Below are 20,968 nucleotides of genomic sequence, written 5' to 3' on the forward strand. Positions count from 1 at the left end.
TATTTGAATTCGTAGTTCCAAGATATTGCGTTGGTTGAGTGATTGGACACTAGTGCACGTGTGATTTCATTTTAAATGTAAATATTGCAGTGTGCTGAATAGTTGTGTTTTATAGATCCGCGATAACTACAAGAATATTATATGACAAATATTACAATTGTTTTGAGTACTTTGTTCCCTGATTCATGTGAAACAAAAGAAAGTGTTGTTGTGGATCGGGTAGCATGCCGTCGCTCAGCAGGTGTTCTCGGGCAGAACAGGAACGAAGCGGTCCGGAGACGGATTTAAGGTGACCAAAAGGGAGAACTTTATGTACAGTATTTACATTGTCATGGTAGCGTAAAAGCTTGGTCGGAGACCGACCGGCGGAGCGGCCACTCTACTCGAGAGTCAGAACACACACCACTCCACTCCCTTCTGCTCGGAGTTTCTCTGTCGGCGAGCCGGGTATTCTCCTCGCAGCCGGGACACCCAGGTCCTCCTCTCCACGTCCGCTGCTCGGTCACAGCCTGTGCCAGTGCGCCCAGCTAGCAGCCATTCTGGGAAGGCGGGTTTGGCCCGGAAGCGTCCCCAAAGTCATCCCGCACTCCAGGCCCGCGGGAAGGCCGAACGAGGCAATCAGGACAACAAAGGGAGGGTCCGGCATATGGTCGTCCGCGAGCGACGGCGCCTCCAAGTCTCCGCCTGTGGGTCCGTCACGGCCACATCTGCCGTTGATTAGGTCGTCCCAGCCCAAGGATCACAACAGCTCGTCCGCCGCCAGGAAGAGGCCTCGAAAGGGGCTACATCTGCTCGGTGTCCTCTGAAGAGGCCGGATCAGCTGGACAGGTCCCTTGTTCTCCGGATGGTCCTGATGGGGAATGACTGCAGGCCCAGACTCTCTGGTAGGGCATTAGTGATCAAGCCTGCGCAATGCCCCAATCCAGCAAGGCAAGAGCACCACCGACCACCCCGAGCCGTGCCAGGCAATCTAGGAACAACGCCTTAAGCTGTTCTGCATGAATACGCCCCGTTTTTCCCACTCCCAGGGCGTCAGGTAGGGTGAGCTGCGTGCATATTAGACATATGCGGGCGATTTTAGAGCCCAGCACCTTACAATTTTGAATGAGATTTCACGGCATTGTAAAAAGAAACCGCAGCTGCCGCTGCAATCAAGAGACAAACAGCCGATGGATGGGTTACGAGAGCGTAAAGTTGGACATACGGGATGAGTTCAACATAACATTTATCATTCTCACCTAAGCTACAACTGAACACAAAATCAAATGCGGAAGGGCACTCATAAAAACGAAGGTAAAAACAACAAAAAACTTTCATTACGCCAGGTACGCTTAGACGAGCGCCTGGAATAGCCAATTTCGCTTAGCGAACAAAGCCTCTGCTGAGGCCATCGGCATTACCATTTTCTTTACCCTTCCGGTAGCGAACTTCAAAATTATGCTCCTGTAGGGCGAGACTCCAGCGGAGCAAGCGTCCGTTTTTCGGAGACATGTTCTGAAGCCAGGTCAATGGACAGTGATCAGTCTCGATGACGAATCGCGAACCGGCCAGGTAACACCGAAGTTTGTGGGTGGCCCACACTAAACAAGCGCACTCCTTCTCCGTGGCACTGTACGCCTCTTCACGGGTCGTCAGTTTTCGGCTTACGAATAACACAGGGTGTTCCTCTCCGCTCTCGTCGCGCTGGCTCAGGACCGCCCCCATCCCCCTCTCACTCGCGTCGCATTGAACAATGAAGGTGCGGTCGTAGGAAGGAGCCTTTAGTACAGGCCGGCTGGTAAGCGCTTTCTTCAACGCGAGAAAAGCCTGCTCTTTGCTGGTATTCCAGTTCACCTTAATCGGCTCCTCCTTCCTTAAGCTATCTGTGAGCGGACTCGCCATTTCCGAGTAGCCTGGAATATAATGCTGATAATAGCCAGCCAACCCTAGAAAGGCGCGTATGTCAGTCTTTGTAAACGGCCTAGGATAATCGCGTATGGCTGCGACCTTAGCGTCCAGCGGCCGGCGGTAGCCCCGTCCGATAACGTGACCAAGGTACTCGACCTCAGCTTTACCAAGCTTGCACTTTTCAGCCCGGACAGTCAATCCCGCGTCTCGCAGTCGGGTCAAAACCTCGCGCAAGTGGCGCAGGTGAGCCTCCCAGTTGTCAGAGAAGACGGCAATGTCGTCCAGGTAAGGAAGCGCGTATGCCTCCGTACCTGTCAGCACCCGATCCATCAGCCGAGAAAAGCAAAACGGCGCGTTTTTGAGCCCGAAGCTCATCACGAGTGGTCGGAAAGTGCCGAGGGGAGAGATAAAGGCCGCGTACTGACTGGCTCTATCCGTCAGGGGAACCTGCCAGTAGCCGCGGGTTAGATCAAGAGTTGAGACATACTGGGCCTTGCTGACCGTTTCTACCCGCTCCTCCAAATTAGGGATAGGATAAAGTTGGTCTCGTGTGATGGCATTTAGCTTTCGGTAGTCGATGCAGGGCCGTGGCTCCTTCCCGGGTGTTTCTACCAGTATGATAGGTGACGTGTATTCGCTCTTCGTTGGCACAATAACGCCGAGGTCAAGCATGCGGTGAATCTCAGCATTAAGGATCTCCCTTTGCCTCGGAGAGACGCGATACGGTCTGGAGCGAATAGGCTCGTCGGTGGTCACCTGAATATCATGCTCCACTAAGAGTGTCTTTCCCGGCCTGTCAGCGAAAGTGTCCTCGAAATCTGAAAGTAGCTGCTGGAGGTCCGCTTTCTGTTGTTCGGTAAGCTCTGCATCACCACGTATCCTCTCGAGAACTCCAGTAAAAGCGGGGATGTCACCGCCTGGAAATACAAAATCTGTTTGCACCTCTTCAGGTGCATTCAGCGCAAGCTGGACGATTGCTTCGCGTTGTCGATAGGGCTTCATGAGGTTACAGTGGTAGATCTTTACCTCGTTCCGCCTACCCGGGATCTTTACCGCGTAGTTCGTTTCTGACAGTTTTTCCACAACCTGCGCAGGGCCCTTCCACTGCACGTCCAGCTTGTTTGCCCTCGACGCGGCCAGCAGCATTACCCTGTCTCCCGCCGAAAACAATCGCTGTCGTGCGTTTCGGTCGTAGTAGAGTTTAGCTTTCTGCTGGGCCGACTTCATGTTGGCCTCAACGAGCTCTCTGCATGACTGAAGCCGTTCCAGAAGCTGAAGTACATATTCAAGGACGGTGGGATCCTCACCTTTGCCCTCCCAAGATTCGCGAAGCATGCGAAGAGGCGACCTGAGCGACCGGCCGTATACCAGTTCTGCTGGACTAAAACCGGTGGCTTCATGTGGCACTGACCGAAGCGCGAACATGGTAGCTGGCAAGCATGCCTCCCAGTCTCGGCGGTGCTCGTAGCACAAGGCCCTGAGGACTCTTTTTAGTACGGAGTGCCACGCCTCGACACTATTGCTCTGAGGGTGTCTGATAGAGCTGTGGATAAGGCGAATGCCGCATTTCTCTAGAAACGTGACGGTAAGTGCGCTCGTAAAAACGCTGCCTTGGTCACTCTGTAACTCGGCGGGGAAACCTATTCTAGAAAAGACCTTTAACAGCCCGTCGACAATTCCCACGGAGTTCAGCTCTTTCAGGGGAATTGCCTCCGGGAACTTCGTCGCTGGACAGATGAGTGTTAAAATGTAGCGATAGCCTGATGCGGTCACAGGTAGTGGACCTACAACGTCCACCACAAGGCGCCGGAACGGTTCGCTAATTAGTGGCACAAGTTTCAAGGGCGCCTTGCATTTATCGTGGGATTTTCCTACCCTCTGACATGCGTCGCAGGTCTGGACAAATCTTTCAACATCTTTGAAGCACCCTGGCCAATAAAATTCTCTTAAAAGCCGGGCCTTTGTTTTTTTGATGCCGAGATGGCCGGACCAGCCGCTTCCGTGACACAGCTTTAGAAGGCCTGCCCGATATTTTTGGGGCACCACTAGCTGCTCGTAGTGCACACCTTTTTTGTCTTTGTACTGCCGATAAAGTACTCCTGCGCGCTGCGTCAGAGCGACGTTTTTCTTTCCCAGTCCCTCACCGACATTTTTTTTAAGGTTTTTTGGGGAAACGAAATGGCGCAGTATCTGTCTCATATATCTTTGGACACCTGAACCGCGCCGTAAGGGAAGGGATAAAGGAGGGAGTGAAAGAAGAAAGGGAGAATTAGGTGCCGTAGTGGAGGGCTCCGGAATAATTTCGACCACCAGGGGATCTTTAACGTGCACTGACATCGCACAGCACACGGGCGCCTTAGCGTTTTTCCTCCATAAAAACGCATCCGCCGCGGTCGGGTTCGAACCATGCAAATCTCGGAGAGTTGCATCGCTGTCCTGTTCAGCTGCGATGGTCTGTCGGTCTACCTTAATCAACTCGGGAAAGCCGTCCAACTGGGGGGGCAGAACCGAAATTTCCAACTCCTCAATGGCCTCGCCACACGGCGCTGAAGACGTCTCATTTCCGAAAGGAGCGGTCTCTGCGCCATCCTGCACAGTTTTTTCGCCCGTTGCATGCCTCTCTGCTTCCCCGGAACGACTCAACTGAGCCGCGATTTCGCGGGCTTTAGAACGCGTAAGCGCGTGCACGGAGCGATCCCCATAGCTCAACCCCCTCGTCTCCAACTGCTCCTCCGAGCGGTTTGAAAAGAGGTAGGGGCACTGCTCTGGCAAGGTCGCCGACACCGCCGCTTCAGTGTGCAATATCCCAAACGGGCCCTCAATGGTGACGCGCGCGACAGGCAGACAGACACTGTCCTCTTGGGCCACCTGCCTGATCCACGCGCACTCGCCCGTGAACTCCTTCGGCGAAACGAGCGCGGGGTGCACCACGTCCATAGTAGCGGCGGAGTCGCGTAGAACGCGGCACTCTCTCCCATTCACTGTCATTTTGCGCATATACGGTTCCAGTAGGCGCATGCTTTCATCATCGAGGGTGGTGAGCGAAAAAACAACCTTTGCCTTTCGGCAACCGCTCGCCAGATGTCCACGCTCGTTACAGCGGAAACAGACTGGCGGTTTCCTCACCTCGAAGGCTCTCGCCCGCTCTTTTTGCTTCTTTTCTTTGTCCGCGTAGTCTCCCTCGACGGGCCGTTTTCCGTGCTCCCCCTCGTGTGTCCCTTTATCTCCCTTCGTGGGGGTCGCTCGGTCCTCTCGCCGCCATGGACGATTCACGGAATTCCTGTATGGCTTTGTGACTGCACGCACGTTTTCCTTCCCTCCGTCGCGCCTGGCCTGAAATTCTTCTGCAAGCTCCGCGGCGCGCTCCAAGCTTTTCTTTTCGGGCCTATCTTGAACCCAGAGCCGCGTTTCCTCATTCAAACAGTTGTAGAACTGTTCTAGGCAAATATGTTCTACCACTTTGTCGCGGTCCTCATAAACTTCTGCGGCCCTGAGCCATTCGACTAAGTTTGCCTTTAAATTGTACGCAAAATCTGGGTAGGACTCTGTGGGCTGTTTCGCGGAGTTTCTGAACCGCCGACGGAAAGCGTCGGCCGACAATCGGTACTTCTTAAGCAATGTCGCCTTCACTCTGTCATAGTCGTCCGCTTCCGCTTTAGTAAGCCGAGCCAGCACGTCGGCAGCCTCACAAGGAAGAACCGTCAAGAGGTGTTGAGTCCAGGTGGTACGAAGGATTGCATTTTTTTCGCATGTGCGCTCGAAGTTTACAAGGAATAACCCTATGTCCTCTCCCATTTTGAAAGGAGACAAAAGATCTTTCATTTTTGCCGGCTTAGATGACAGGTTATTCTCAACATTGGGCGTAGCCGCTTTTGCCTTTTCCGCCTCAGCTTCAGCTAGCCTCACTTCCAGTCGCTTGCTCTCTAGCTCAAGCTCATATTGCCTTTTTCTTTCCTCCTCCTCAGCTTTATTCTTTATGTCCTCCCAACACTCTACGATCTCCTCATCCTCGAAGCCGCCTTCTTGAATCGCGTCGACAACTTGCCGTTTTGTCATGGATTTACCACAATCAATCCCCAATTCACCACATATCAAGACCATCTCCGTCTTCCGCAGCTTTCTCCAGTCCATGACTGCCCTTTTTTTTTTGTGATCGCTAGTCTCTCAAGAGAGTTGGTGCAAAGCAAGGTTCAAATTCAAACAGGCTTCTGCAACCAAATTTTGCCTACCAAGAAGAACAGCACTTATTGTTAAGCCTGGCAGGACTCCAAGGAAAGAAGGCGATGCACTCACCAAACCGGAGCTAGGACATCACGCAGGCCATCCCACCGCTGCCACCAGTTGTCGTGGATCGGGTAGCATGCCGTCGCTCAGCAGGTGTTGTCGGGCAGAACAGGAACGAAGCGGTCCGGAGACGGATTTAAGGTGACCAAAAGGGAGAACTTTATGTACAGTATTTACATTGTCATGGTAGCGTAAAAGCTTGGTCGGAGACCGACCGGCGGAGCGGCCACTCTACTCGAGAGTCAGAACACACACCACTCCACTCCCTTCTGCTCGGAGTTTCTCTGTCGGCGAGCCGGGTATTCTCCTCGCAGCCGGGACACCCAGGTCCTCCTCTCCACGTCCGCTGCTCGGTCACAGCCTGTGCCAGTGCGCCCAGCTAGCAGCCATTCTGGGAAGGCGGGTTTGGCCCGGAAGCGTCCCCAAAGTCATCCCGCACTCCAGGCCCGCGGGAAGGCCGAACGAGGCAATCAGGACAACAAAGGGAGGGTCCGGCATATGGTCGTCCGCGAGCGACGGCGCCTCCAAGTCTCCGCCTGTGGGTCCGTCACGGCCACATCTGCCGTTGATTAGGTCGTCCCAGCCCAAGGATCACAACAGTGTCTTGTATTGAATTCCAGTGCTGTTGTATGGCAGTTAGTTTTTTTTTTGCTCTATCTATTTTTTGTTTTGTTTTCTTTTTTCCTGCTTTTCCCATGCTCGTGTATATATCTTACAATCCACTTCCTGTTTGGGCCTGTGCAAAGGCCTACAGTATTGTTAAATAAATAAAAAATATACCCAATGCTTCGGATGGGACGCCCGGTTCGGGTGATAGAGCGGCGTGCCGCGAGGCTGCGACGAAGCGCGCGGCGCAGCTGTGGGGTCTCTCTGGTTACCATGGTATCGACGCATGCGCACAACTGCTCATCCGCGTGACTTCACGCTCGGCTCCGACGGTGGAGTGGGCGCGCGGCGATAGTCAAGCAAACGCCGCACCTTGCTCTTCTCCGGTTGCCATGGCAACGGCTCATGCGCACAACTGGTCTCTCCCATGCAACGCGAAATGCTCGACTGGTAGCCCAGTGTAGCTCTCGCTACAAATGCGCCGACTGGGGCGCGAGGCATATTTAGTAGAAGCTCGGCGGGTGGCGCTCTCACTTCCCAAGCACAACTGCGGCGAGCAGCTGAGGTGGTTCACGCAGCAAGGAGCTCAGCGGCACGGGCTTTCTGAATTTCGCTTTAAGTTTTTCTTCGAGCTAAATATGTATACATGATTTTAATGTAGAGATCACCAAGATTCGGAGCACAGAAGATAAAGCGCACTGCATTTAACTAACTTTTTATTTTGCAGCTGCAAAACGCACATGGAACCTAAATTAACGAGTTTTTTTACCCTGTTCAACCAGATACGAGGCATGTTAGAAACATAGAACAGGCCGATGTGGCGAAAGCATGATTCCCCCTCTGTAATGCTAAAGCCCTGAGGGTAAAATAACTCAAATGAAATGGAATGCTGTATTTCTCTCGCAACAAGATTGAAGCATGCAATGAACGGGCGCATTTCGGAATGATGAGGCTCCTGCAGACAGAGGTTTGTTTAGTACAAGTATCAATGCAAATTTGAAAAAAATACTGCAAGAGAAGAGCTCGATGGCAAGATGTGCACAATACCATGTACATACTTATGCGCAGCCGCTCAACTTCAAATATCTTGAAGTTCCCCGACTTTGATTTTTGGGCCGGTTTAGGGACTTTACAAAGAAGTGCAGCCTTGTGGTAACATAAAAAGCTACAACCTGCGCTGTCAATGATTCTGCATGGCTGCCACACCCTATTCTGTCTTGCTGATTTCTCTTAGTAAGAGCAAGAACATCCATCACGCTCTCATGATGGCGCTTCTCTAGGCAGTGGACGGAGGGAGACCTGAAGCAGAAACATACAAACACAAAAAAGGATGGTTTTACCTTACACTAATACAACCCAAGACATGTAAAGAAGAGCTGCTAGCAAAAGCTGGAAGGCAATGAAAAAGCTGAGCTATGCTACCTCGCCTGCTGGTGCGTTGAAGCTGCTCTTGACGAGCCCATTTCTCAGACAGTTCATGAGGTGCGGAAAGGCGGACACAAAATGAAGTGAGCGGCTTGCGCCAACTGGATGCTGCACTTTGCCGTTTATGAATGAAGGAGATACTCCAATGCCCATCGACGACCACATCTTTCTATTCCAAGTCGGTCTGGCACTTGTGATGAAGTCGAAAAATAATCCTGCATTTTCTGGCAGGATTACTGCCTCCGACGTGGGTTTTGCAAGCAAGCTGCCTTTTACATTTCCATGATTAACGAATACAGCCAGGACCTGTACCCACTTCCCGAAAAATGGCACAAAACAACTGACCATCCAATGGCCACCTACTACCTTTGACCGTAAAGTTTCGAGACTGATTATTTTCTTCTCTAGAAATGATTTCCAAAAAGAAATGTTGGTGCGTATGTGCAGAGCCATCTTTTCTGGCTAGCCTCAGCTTTTCATGTTAATTTCTTTGGCAGCCGCTTGATGGCACTACATGTAGCAAAATACGTTGTCACTAGTCGTCTGCTCATTCTACTGTGAGTGAGTGTGAAGAGATGTACGTCCACCTCGAACAGCGTGTAAACACAAAATTCTGTGTAAAGCTTGGAAAGGCAGCCACACAGACATATGAGCTCCTTCGTGATGCTTACGGCAACGAGACATTATTGCGGGCGCGAATTTTCGACTGGCACAAGTGGACGACGACAAGAGGCAGGGGTGCCCTTCAACCCCACGGAATGAAAACAACGTGGCTCGGATCAGGGAAATCGTACAGCAAGCCCGCACCATTTCAGTCCGCATGCTATCAGATGCTCTCCACATTAGTAAGACAACATGCCACCAACTTTTGCGTGAGAACTTGGGGAAACGAAAGCTGAATGCCAGACTTGTGCCACACTCCCTCGATCAGGACCAGAAGGACACCCGGGCATCAGTGAGCGCTGATTTGCTCTTCGAGACAGAGAAGAATGCTGTATTTGTCAGCAGCATCATTGCTGAAGACGAAACATAATGTTTTAAATAAGATCCTCAAAGCGGCAGAGCGTCGAATGGTGGTCCACAGGCTCTCCGACGTCGAGAAAGGTGCGGTCACAAAAGACCAAAACAAAGACGATGCTGATAGTTTTTTTCGATGGCAGAGGTGTCATACACCAAGAGTTCGTCCCATAAGCGCACACGGTGAATCAGGAGTTTTATATCCGCGTGCTTCAACGCATGCGTGATGCACTCCGATGCCGTCGCCCTGACTTATAGGCATCTGGACAATGGAGCCTTCTCCACGATATCGCAAGGCCGCACACTTCTCTCCGCGTGACAAAATTTCTTGCTAGGCACAGCATTACTGTATTTCTCTTTCCACCATACTCGCCTGACCTCTCTCCATGCGATTTTTTTCTGTTTCCTTGTGTGAAGAGAGCCCTAAATGTCGCTGGATGGGGAGCGTGGAGGCCATTCAAGATGCCAGGACAAAGGAGCTGACAGCCCTGCCAAAAGAAGCGTTTTCCAACTCTTTCCACGACCTAAAAAAGCGTTGGAAGCTGTGTATAGACTACAAGGGAGACTGTTTCGAAGAGGTGCTGCACAAATGGTTTCAATAATAAACGCATTTTTTAAAGTACTCAATCTCGGAACTTTACGGACAAAAGTTGTACAACGTGCTTGTCAGCTCTTGGTGTAAAATGACCCAGGTTAACAAATCCTTCAATCAGTTCACCCGATGTAACTGCAAGGTTTTCTGAAAGTTTCGCTCATCAACAAGCAATCCGCCATGCCTTTTAAAAGATCCGTCGTGCTTGTTTTTTCATTGAGTACTCTGAAACGTTTGGTATTAAAACCAAATCCGGTCCTATAAGATTTTAGGTAATTGAACAATGTTGCTTTGTTGCGAAAGCAACAATACTTTGCTAGCGCTTGTGCTCATAAAGTGTGGATCCTTTCCTTTTCATAAATATGCATTCTAGGATCCAGCTCTCTGTATAGTTCATTCCCTCCATGTCTTTACATTTACCTGCTGGAAATATATGAATAGCAGCCTCTTTTTGTTTTGATGACAGTGTCTGAAGTTTGTCCTCGAGAGCTTGTTCACCAATTTTATTTTGTTATTTTTTATTTATCAAGTACTTCCGGCCTCAGTGGGAAGCCTTGGGTAGGAGTGGGCTTTATATGATAGTTACAACAGGTAACAATTCATTTTTGAATGCAAAAAAAAACAAAAAGTATAAAACTACAAATTATGCATGAGCAAAATATTTTTCAGATTTCACTTTTTATCGTGTAAATCATCTGTTGAACGGTGCTCACATGTGAGACCAGACTCTTGCTTTGCGTTTTGCCGGGCAAGCATCAAGTGTTTTGAAACATTCCTCTTCAGAGGTTTTCTTGCCTTGAGCCGGCACTTCCTTGGCTGCAGGCTTTTCCTTAGACAGCGGCATGGCACACGGGTGGTACCTACCTAAAACACAAAGAAAACTGAGAAGGGACTAGTAATCCTCTGCTTAATAACATTTATGCACCATCTGTTAATATACTCAAAAATAAAATGACACAGCAGACGAGGCCAGAATCCAAGTTTTTATATTTCCTCTTGGCATTCGAACGTCGTTTTTACAATCCAAACATATATTTCACTTACAACATTTAATAATGAAATTCACATGCATCATAACTGAATTCGAATGGGCTGTTAGTTCCCTGTGGGTGCCCCAAACAACTTGTGTAAACAATATTCCTAGTTTGTACTTGGATAGGCAGGATGGCTTTATGATGTGGTATTCATGGGAATTGCTTGTGCAAATGAGCTTTAAAGGTGGCTGAAGTTTGGAGCTACATATCAATGGCAAGCTGCCCTACAAGCAAGTTGAGACTAGTTTTTATTTTAATGTTTGAAAGCACGATTTATTCCACAAGGAAAGAAAGGTCAGTTGCACACTGTCACAGTGCTAATTGAGTTCTTACTACTGAACGAGGACTTACCTCCTTTGCTTACTACTCCCGAGCAAGATCGGCTGAAAACAGTGCCTTGTGCAATGTCAACAGATTGCTTGAGGTGTCATGTGATCTTATTGTCGTAGTTCTCAAACACTTCTCGGTCCATTGCACCTTTGCAGGGAATAGCAGTATCTGCGTATTTAAACATCTCTTCCGCCTCCTTTACCGATCGTACAGTAACACCCTTGCTTTCTTTGCCACGGAAGCAAAAACGGACTTTAACAGTTTGCAGTCAGTTTTGAACATCAGCACTCTTTCGTGAAATAATAATAATTGGTTTTTGGGGAAATGAAATGGCGCAGTATCTGTCTCATATATCACTGGACACCTGAACCGCGCTGTAAGGAAAGGGATAAAGAAGGGAGTGAAAGAAGAAAGGAAGAAAGAGGTGCCGTAGTGGAGGGCTCCGGAATAATTTCGACCACCTGAGGATCTTTAACGTGCACTGAAATCGCACAGCACACGGGCGCCTTACCGTTTTTCCTCCACAAAAACGCAGCCGGCGCGGTCGGGTTCGAACCCGGGAACTCCGGATCAGTAGCCGAGCGCCCTAACCACTGAGCCACCGCGGCGGGTATTCGTGAAAAACTGCAAATAGGTTTTTTGCTCACGCTTGTCGTGGCAAAGAGAAGTCCATCCAAGTCCGCTGCGTCAAGACTTGCCCACTTATTTGGGACGCTCACACTGTTTGCCATCGATTGGAGATCAGCATGCTCGGGCACTGTCACGTCCAGGCTGTCGTTGCCAACTGAACTCACACCTGCCGGCGACGACTCGCCTTCTTTGTGCGTGCAGCTGGGCACACAGCAACGCGTCTTCTCTCCGGTCTTTGCTAACGCCTTTCCTTTGAGAAATTCTTGTTTTGAGAGATTCTAGCCACACATTACAGCTTTTCTTCGCGCCATCGAGAAAAATCTACTCCTTAGATAGCAATAAAGAACGTATGCTCACGTATTTAATTTCTAGCTTTTTTATCAGTCTTGCCTCCATGGTCTCTCTTGTTGCTTCCTGCTTCTTTTAATGACTTGACATCCATTAAAGTGTGGAGTACACACACCTGGCTCGCACTCTACACAATTTTAAGCCAAATTACACTTGTGTAGGTTTCTGTTGTGTTCAAGCAGCCTGTCATTTGGGCATCCTCCGGTCTGACCTACTTAAACTTTACCACAGGACAGTGGCAGGGAGTAAAAAAACCCTTTTGTGCAACCAACGCAATCTTCCTGTGCTCCAGATTTGGTTTCTTACAGGGAAAAGATTTGTCATCTTACATAGCTTGCAAGCGTATTAGGGGCTGAAAACACATGAACACCTGCCTGATTGCCTATTTTCTAAAGATTATGATATCCTGTGCATATGCGGAATTACTGCTGCTTTATTAGATTTTTCTGGCTCGCCTTCACGCTTGTTGCAAATCATTCCTTCGGCTACCGATACCAAGATATCTTGGGGATAACCTGCTTCTTGTAGCCGTTTTTCTTGCTTTTAGAAACTAGCTTCAGTCAGGTGCACACATTAATTTTCCAATGCCCTTTTAAAAAACACGCGGTGACAATGCCTCTCCTTATCGACTTCAAGTGTGCCGAATGATATGAAAGCGTGGATTTGTTAGTACGAAGCGCATAGCTCCAGCACGTGTGGTCTTGTTCACGCACTAAGTTGAGATCAAGGAAACGCAGTTTTTTTTGTTTTCTGGAAACTTACACTGTCATCTGAAGTGGCTGCAGGACGTCCTTAAACACCGCTATAACATTCGGGTATATGTTTTCCAGGTGTTCCGGGGTACAATCAAGAGCTACAAGAAAGCCGCCAACATATATAAACTCTTTGCACACTGGAACTAACCACACTGGAATATGGTGTCCTTCGTGTTGTCGGTGTTCCCAGGCGCTGCAGTCCTCATAATGAACAACCAACTTGCCCAATCAGCAACCCTCGGGCATGTCCACGGGAAGAGCATGCCAGCGCCTCTAGCGGCAGTCTGCACTCACGGCTTCACGCGGCCAGTGCGCCCAGGCCTCCTCTATTTTCACTACCCAATACTTCTAGATCACTGAAGCTAAGTGAGAACCTTAGTGGGGTTTTATTTGGGGAGGATAAATACGTTATCCCCTGTTTAATTGGGGCTGACACAGTTCAAAATCGCCCGGATACCATCCCGTGACCGTGTACGCTACGAGTGCACGCCGACCACGACGGGCCTTGCTCTGACAAAAACAAAGGAACAACACTCTGGCTGACACATACAAGGAATTTATTGCTACAGCAAGAATAGCGCCAGCTAGCAACAAAATACGTTAAGGAATCGAGGTCGTCCGACTCACCAGCAAGGCTCCCAGTGAATGTTCGCCCAGACTACGGCAAGGGGAAACTCCGAAGGCGGACCGGACGAGATGTGGGAGAACGTTCTCGCCGCAACTTCCTTGCCCCGCTGGCGAAGACCGGAGCGCGCGTCGAAATCCAAAGCCGGCGAGAGTGGTCTCGCCCGCGCGAGCGCACAACAATCACGCCGTCCGTGGCGCTCGTGCAGCGGCGACGCCGGCGCCCTCCCTTTTTAGTTATAGTAACTAGGGACGCCCTGCCGGGAAGCAAACCACAGCGCATTGCTAGGAAAGTCCTCATGCCTTGCAATCGCTACAGACTCTTCGGTTACTGTAAAAGGAGCGTCGGTGCCGTGAAGCAGTCGTCTTAAGGGGTATTCACACGGGCGATGTTATCCCTCCCTAAGTGACGGCGGCTGCGTACACGTCACGCCTTCAAGAGTGCTCGCGGCGACGCAGCTTCCGGTTTTGTTCCGGCGGCCGCTGCCGAACGAGGAAGGGACCATTCGTTCGGCCTGTACGTTGTTGTGCTCGCGCTTCCTTCATGCTGTACAGTTCGGCGAAGTTGGGCATGGGGAGGATTCCGTGAGGACGACTGCGAGGGTGGGTGAGCCCTCTGGGGGAGACGTGGCTGCAGGAATGCCGGAAGCAGCGACGACAATAGCGTCCCCACGTGTTCGAACAGGAATGCCAGAAGCAGCGACGACCATAAGCGTATTCGTTCCGGCCCTCAGACGACGAAGTGCGGTATCGGTGTGGTCCCCTTCGGTCACGCTGGGGTTGAACAATTACCCGAGTGCCGCACCTTCGACAGAGGTTCCGCGTTCCGGTCACCAGTACAATATCTTTCAACCCCTGCTAGGAGACAGCCTGCATCCCTATGTCCTGCAGGCGCCTTCCGGGTCAACGTGGGCGCGGTCCGGACTCACGTGCGCGCCCACCTGGAGGCCGCGTGGACGACAACGTGACCGGGTCCTGTTCCCTTCCCTCGACCGAGCTGCGAGGAAACATCAGGACCGCCCTGCCATGGGTGGTACCATCAGTGCCATCGTGTGATTGGACATCATTCTTCGAACTGTATTCCCCAGCTAGGGATCTGGGGAATACGAAGAGTATTTAAGGAGCTGGTGATTTGGTACCAGAGGTATATACTCGGTCCGGACCCCGTAGAATATCTGATACGGGTCCCAATTGGACTTATTTTTGGAAATGTGGTGGAGACTTTCAAGGTTGCTTCACTTCCGCTCCGGGATCGGCCTTGGTCTTTATACCGCGCGTCTTTACTATCCTGTCTTTCTATCCCATCTTTCAACACTCCTACTATCTGCACGTGGTAGCGATTGTGGCTCGGCTTGAGCCAGTGGGCAGGCCTACGCACTTTCCTTTTCTTTCTTCCTGGCAACAACAGACAGACATGGTACCAGAGGAGAGCCCCCTTCTTGAGAGATACCAGAGACTCCCGACTGCTAAGAAGCTCTCTTTACTGTGAAGCACTCTAAGTTGCCCGTACTTGTACATTATGTAAATAGTCCTTGTATAAAGTTTTCCAAGTTTTCTTCCTCCAATCGTCCTCGTCTGTTCTCCGGTCCAGTCACGCTACCTTAATACCAACAACTGGTGGCAGTGGTGGGTTGCTGCTACCTGAATTCCAACAACTGGTGGCAGCGGTCGGATGCTGCTACCTGAATTCCAACAACGTTCAGTCCCTGCCTCCTCGGGAGGTGTGGCCTTCTTTTGCACGTAGGGTGCAGCCCCCTGCCGCCTTTCTTTTTTTTGGGTGTTCCCCCTGGGGTTTCTTTTCGGTTATCTCCCCTTGTATCGCGCACCTATTCTGTGGCCCCCTTCATTTTTTTTCGCCACAACCCCGCAAGGGGGAATTGTGATGGCCCCTTCCTTCGTTTTCGGCCCCTGCCCCTCTGCCTCCTCAGCCGGGACGCTTCGCTCGTCCCTCTCGGCGTCTCCCTGCTGCCCGTGTGAATCGTGAATCCAAGAGCAGTGGCGGACTTCGGCTGCCGCCGCCTTAGGCCCGTTTCACATGCATGCGATTTTCGCCTGCGACACTGCGAATTCTGTCGGTCTGCGACTGGGGAGGGCCATCGGTCTAGTCGCAGACAGCTCGCGATCGAGTTCCGTCCGGTTGGAATTCAGTCGCAGCGTCGGTGTGTTCGCTCTGCGACTGACCATTGGGGAGCGCCGAGACGGTGTGCGACGTGCTGTCACATGGGTACTGTTACTGTGGTGGAAGCAAAAGTGTTTATTCTAATCAAAACATACGGAATAATGCCTTGCATCTAAAAATACGCTGGTCATAAAATCATAAACACATTCTGTGTGATGTTTCTGTCGCGTTTCATAATGGGTTGTCTATGCAAACATCAAGGAACCTTGCCTGTTCCTCTGACCGAATTCGTTGTCGGTGTCGCATGTGAAAGCAGTGACCGAAAATCGCACTGCGGCCTCACCGACTACACCGGATATTTTCGGTCCAGTCGCAGCATGTGAAACGGGCCTTAGTCATGGCAGATGCCGGGGTTAGCAAAAATCTCTTAACGTCCTTTTTATTATTTTATTGCGAAAGCAATAATGCTCGAGGTTTCCGCTCTTGGCCGTCGCCCCGGAGAATCCACCATTGACCTTTAGTGTGACCTATGTGTGACGTCATACCAGCTGTGGAAAAGCGGGGCCCCAACTCGGCTCGTCGCGATCGTCCCAGCGAATCCTCCACGCGCCGCTGCCGTGGGGGAGGCGCTCGCTCTACCTGACGTCATGCCAACTGTGGAAAAGCGGCTCCCCAACTATGCTACCAGAAAGCCATTCAAGCAAGACCGTGCTTATCCAAGTATAACTAAGCATAACTTTAGGCTTTCGCTTTGTTTACTTCGGTTTGGCCGGGTTAAACCTTTTCTTTTTCTTGTGGTGCTTGATTTATTTCACTAACTACCGGGTAGAGATATTCGCACAGAGAGAAATGGTTAGCGCACCTTTCCTTTCTCTGTAATCTCCTACTCCCAACCATCCTTCCTTTCCTTTACGAGGTCCACCATGCTTCATAATCTAGAATGCTTAATGACGGGTTCTAGTTTCCGATATTCTGTTGCTTTCCAAGCGCATGATATTCAGGATAAGAGCTTTGTGCACACTCAGAAGCGACATGCGAAGGTGTTACGACCACCGACCTCCAATCGGACATAAACAAACTACGCTGCAGTAAGTCGAGCATTATTCAGTTGATGTTTGCGGAATCACTGTACTGACATTTAACAAGTGAAGTAGGCGTCAGTGGCAGTTTGTGACCTCTCGAATAGTGTATTGAGGGATGAGACTTCCCACCTTGTTATGGTTTTACTATTTTGATGTCACATAGGATACCCAGGTCACTAAGGCCCATGTTGTGTTCTGTGCTTGTGCATATTAGCATATTTAGTTTTACAGTGACAGTTGTTTTCCTCTCATGCTGGGCCGGAGCCCTCCATTACGGCACCTCTTTCTACCTTTCTTCTTTCACTCCCTCCTTTACCCCTCCCCTTGCGACGCTGTTAGGGTGTCCAACGATATATGAGACAGATACTGCGCCATTTCCTTTCCCCAAAAAACCAATTATTATCGCTTCCGCAGTTGAAGAGTCACTCCCGGTCATGGCACGACTTCTAGCCGCACCTTCCTTACGACGCTTTCCGAGTCTATATATATATATATATATATATATATATATATATATATATATATATATATATATATATATATATATATATATATATATATATATATATATATATATGATGAAAAACTTCCTCGACTGCTGGTATCATAAGAAAGGAGTTGAAGTACACTTGAAGAAAATTTTTGTTCACCAACGGTTTCGAACGGTGGACTGCTCTTCATCAGGGTAAGATAATTGTCTTACCCAGTTTCAAGTGTACTTGAACTCTTTCTTATATATATATATATATATATATATATATATATATATATATATATATATATATATTGGACAGCCGTCGCCGTAGCTCAGTTGGTAAGAGCACCGGACGCGATATTCGGGGGTCGCGGGTTCGGATCCCACCAGCGGCATGGATGTTTTTTCTGCTGCTTTATAAGTAATTTTCTTTAAACGATAGATTAATTTAAGTATTACTAACCCTGTGATTAGCACTACACATTAAAAAAAATAATCATTCCCCTATGCGCCTTGGTTTCGGTGACTGTTGGCTCCCTTCATAAGCTTGTCAAAAACGAGTCCCTCATCTCCTTTACCTTGTCTGCTAATTGCTTAACGAGGGTCTCGGTTCTGGCAGTCTTGATGCCATAGGTAGCATAAGAGGGCTTTCGCACAGTTCCCGCCCTCGTCATTAGATGACGTTCCACGTCACACTCGTGGTAACATAGGACGTGCTACGTCCGCCGCTATGGACGAGGGTGGCGCTGGTGAACACTCTCAAGGTTCGCTTACACCCATTAAACATAAATACCCACGAGAGCAGCAGATTGGACAGCCGCCGCCGTAGCTCAGTTGGTAAGAGCACCGGACGCGATATTCGGGGGTCGTGGGTTCGGATCCCACCGGCGGCATGGTTGTTTTTTCTGCTGCTTTATATGTAATTTTGTTTAAACGATAGATTAATTTAAGTATTATTAATCCTGTGATTAGCACTACACATTAAAAAAAATTAAACATTCCCCTATGCACCTTGGTTTCGGTGACTGTTCGCTCCTTTCATAAGTTTGTCAAAAACGAGTCCCTCATCTCCTTTACATTGACTGCTAATTGCTTAACGAGGATCTTGGTTCTGGCAGTCTTGATGGCATAGGTAGCATAAGAGAGCTTTCGCACAGTTCCCGCCCTCGTCGTTAGATGACGTTCCAAGTCACACTCGCGGTAACATAGGAGAACTACGTCCGCCGCTATGGACGAGGGTGGCGCTGGTGAACACTCTCAAGGTTCGCTTACACCCATTAAACATAAATACCCACGAGAGCAGCAGATTGGACAGCCGCCGCCGTAGCTCAGTTGGTAAGAGCACCGGACGCGATATTCGGGTGACGTGGGTTCGGATGCCACCGGCGGCATGGTTGTTTTTTTCTGCTGCTTTATAAGTAATTTTCTTTAAGCGATAGATGAATATAAGTATTATTAACCCTATGATTAACACTACACATTAAAAAAAATTAAACATTCCCATATGTACCTTCGTTTCGGTGACTGTTGGCTGCCTTCATAACTTTGTCAAAATGAGTCCCTCATCTCCTTTACCTTGTCTGCATATATATATATATATATATATATATATATATATATATATATATATATATATATATATATATATATATATATATATATCTGCCCCAGGGGAGGGGAGCACAGGTTGAGCGATCGGCGACGGTAGCGTCGTCGACGGCGGCGCCTCCTGTTAGAGCGCGGCTCGGCGTTGCTAGGCAGCAGCGGCTGAAGGTCGTTCGTCGGCCACGGCGTACTGCATACGGCTGAAGTGCGCGACGAGCCGAAATGGCTCACTGGCTGGCGTAGTAAAGCTTTAGCTTTAAAAAATTGGCCGTGGTTTAGCTCTGGTTAAACATAATCGTGTAGCAATAGCTACAGACCACCGGCTCCGCTTAGGCTTCCCACTTCATTTCTACGGGGATCCCTGGCCTCCTTCAGGCTGGTCGACTTCTCACCATCCATAATGCGGCCTCAACTACGGCTGCGGCGACGCGAGCTCTCCCCTTCTATTCTCCCTGTTACCACAGCTGCGGAGCGCGTGGTATGACGTCATACAGAGGGAGCAGCGATCGCCCAACAGCAGGAGCGGTGGCCGGCGCGTTGTGTTTCCGTTTGCTGGCCGCGTGGTGACCGCGACGAGGCGAGTTGCTGGAGAATCGAGGCCCGTGGTGTGACGTCACACAGAGGGCACGGCCAGCGCGCCAGCTGTGACCTTTGCCAGGCAACGGCAGACGCGCGTGTAGGAGCGGTGGCCGCGCGGCGACCGCGACGAGTCGAGTTGCTGGAGAATCGAGAGCCGTGGTGTGACGTCACACAGAGGGCGCGGCGAGCACCCAATTACAGGCGCGGTTGCCGCGCGGCGACCGCGGCGAGCCGAGTTGCTGGAGCACTTCTCTCCGAGCTACTGTCGTGTTCGGGCGGAATTTTTGGAAGACGTACCACGTGCAATTGCGTTTGCTGTTTTCCCTAGTTTTCAGCCCCACGATGGGGCTCTTAGCATCCCCTAGTCCCCATAGAGGATGAACCGTCTTGATGAGACGATGGAGGGATTGTCCTCGAACCTCCGGTCACGGGCGACCGGGAAGCACCGCCGTGTGGGCAGTGTTGACTGCACCCGCTCGCTGCACCAACTCTACGCGGATGCGAACCGGATTTTGGAGCTGCAATCTCAGGCGCAAGGCTTCGTCACCGCCGTACAACGCCCTGATGCTGCCCAGAGCTCCTCTGGGGCCTCTCCGCCAGCTGCGAACGCCAGCCCCCAGGTAGCGGCTCCTGGAATGGTTGTGACCATCCCAGTGGACGCAGGGGAGAAGAGCTCCATACTCTTCTTGGACACAACTGCTGAAGCCAGTTCGCCGGGCGCGGTGGGAGCACGCTCGGATTCCCTGCTGTACAAGAATCTGGACAGCTCTTTTCGGTACCCTGCAATATGCGTACCGAGCCCGCGTTTTGAGAGCTGTTTTCATTGACCTCGGCCGGCGGGAAGACGCTCGAGGCTTTCGCGCTGCTCCGCCTCGACTGGATCGCCACAGCGTGCAGGGCTCTGGCGCCCGAACAAAGCGGATTCCGGAGAGGCCGCTGCACGGCGGACTGCATCTCCCAGGTGGTCTCGGCGCTCGAGGATGCCAGGGGACGAAGAGAGGTGTCATACCTCATCTTGTTGGACGTACGCAGCGCGTTCGATCTGCTGCCGCACGCCGTCGTCCTCGCTGCCGTGCGCTCACTGGGCGTTAGCGGCAAGCTGCTGGCATATGTGCAGGCCTTCCTTAGCGGCAGAACTTTCCGGGTGCGGGTGGGCAACTCCATCAGCTCGCCCCGCTCCATCCATTCCGGCGTCCCGCAGGGAAGCGTGCTGAGCCCGTTCCTGTTTAACCTGGCGCTTGCACGGCTGCCCCACTGTCTCCCCGCTTCCCGGCACCACGTCCAAATGGCGGTCTACGCGGACGATGTGGCGATCCTTGCCTCCGGTCCAACCTACGAAGGCCCAGCTGTCCGCGCGGCACTACAGAATGCCCTGGATGCGGTCGTCAACCACCTGGGCAACATCGGCCTAAACATCTCGCCAGAGAAAACTCTGGCAATGATGATGCACCCCCGGCCGAGCTACCGCAAGAACACACCACAGCTCCACCTCTTCGGAAGCCCACTCCCTTGGCAGACCAGCGTCAAGTACCTGGGGGTGACCATTGACCACGCGCTGCGGTGGAAGACGGCGGTG

The 20,968-nt window shown here is 50.8% G+C and overlaps 1 protein-coding gene and 1 non-coding gene across 2 annotated transcripts in view; both read left to right on the forward strand.

Annotated features, from left to right (window-relative positions):
- The window catches only part of LOC144102673 (uncharacterized), a 57,795-nt gene that overhangs the window by 10,240 nt on the left and 26,587 nt on the right, over positions 1 to 20,968 (forward strand). The window lies entirely within an intron of this gene.
- On the forward strand, positions 18,028 to 18,101 carry TRNAS-CGA (transfer RNA serine (anticodon CGA)). The gene has a single exon. It is a non-coding gene; the product is annotated as a tRNA-Ser (tRNA).

This window comes from Amblyomma americanum, chromosome 8, assembly GCF_052857255.1.
Source record: "Amblyomma americanum isolate KBUSLIRL-KWMA chromosome 8, ASM5285725v1, whole genome shotgun sequence".
NCBI lineage: Eukaryota > Metazoa > Arthropoda > Arachnida > Ixodida > Ixodidae > Amblyomma > Amblyomma americanum.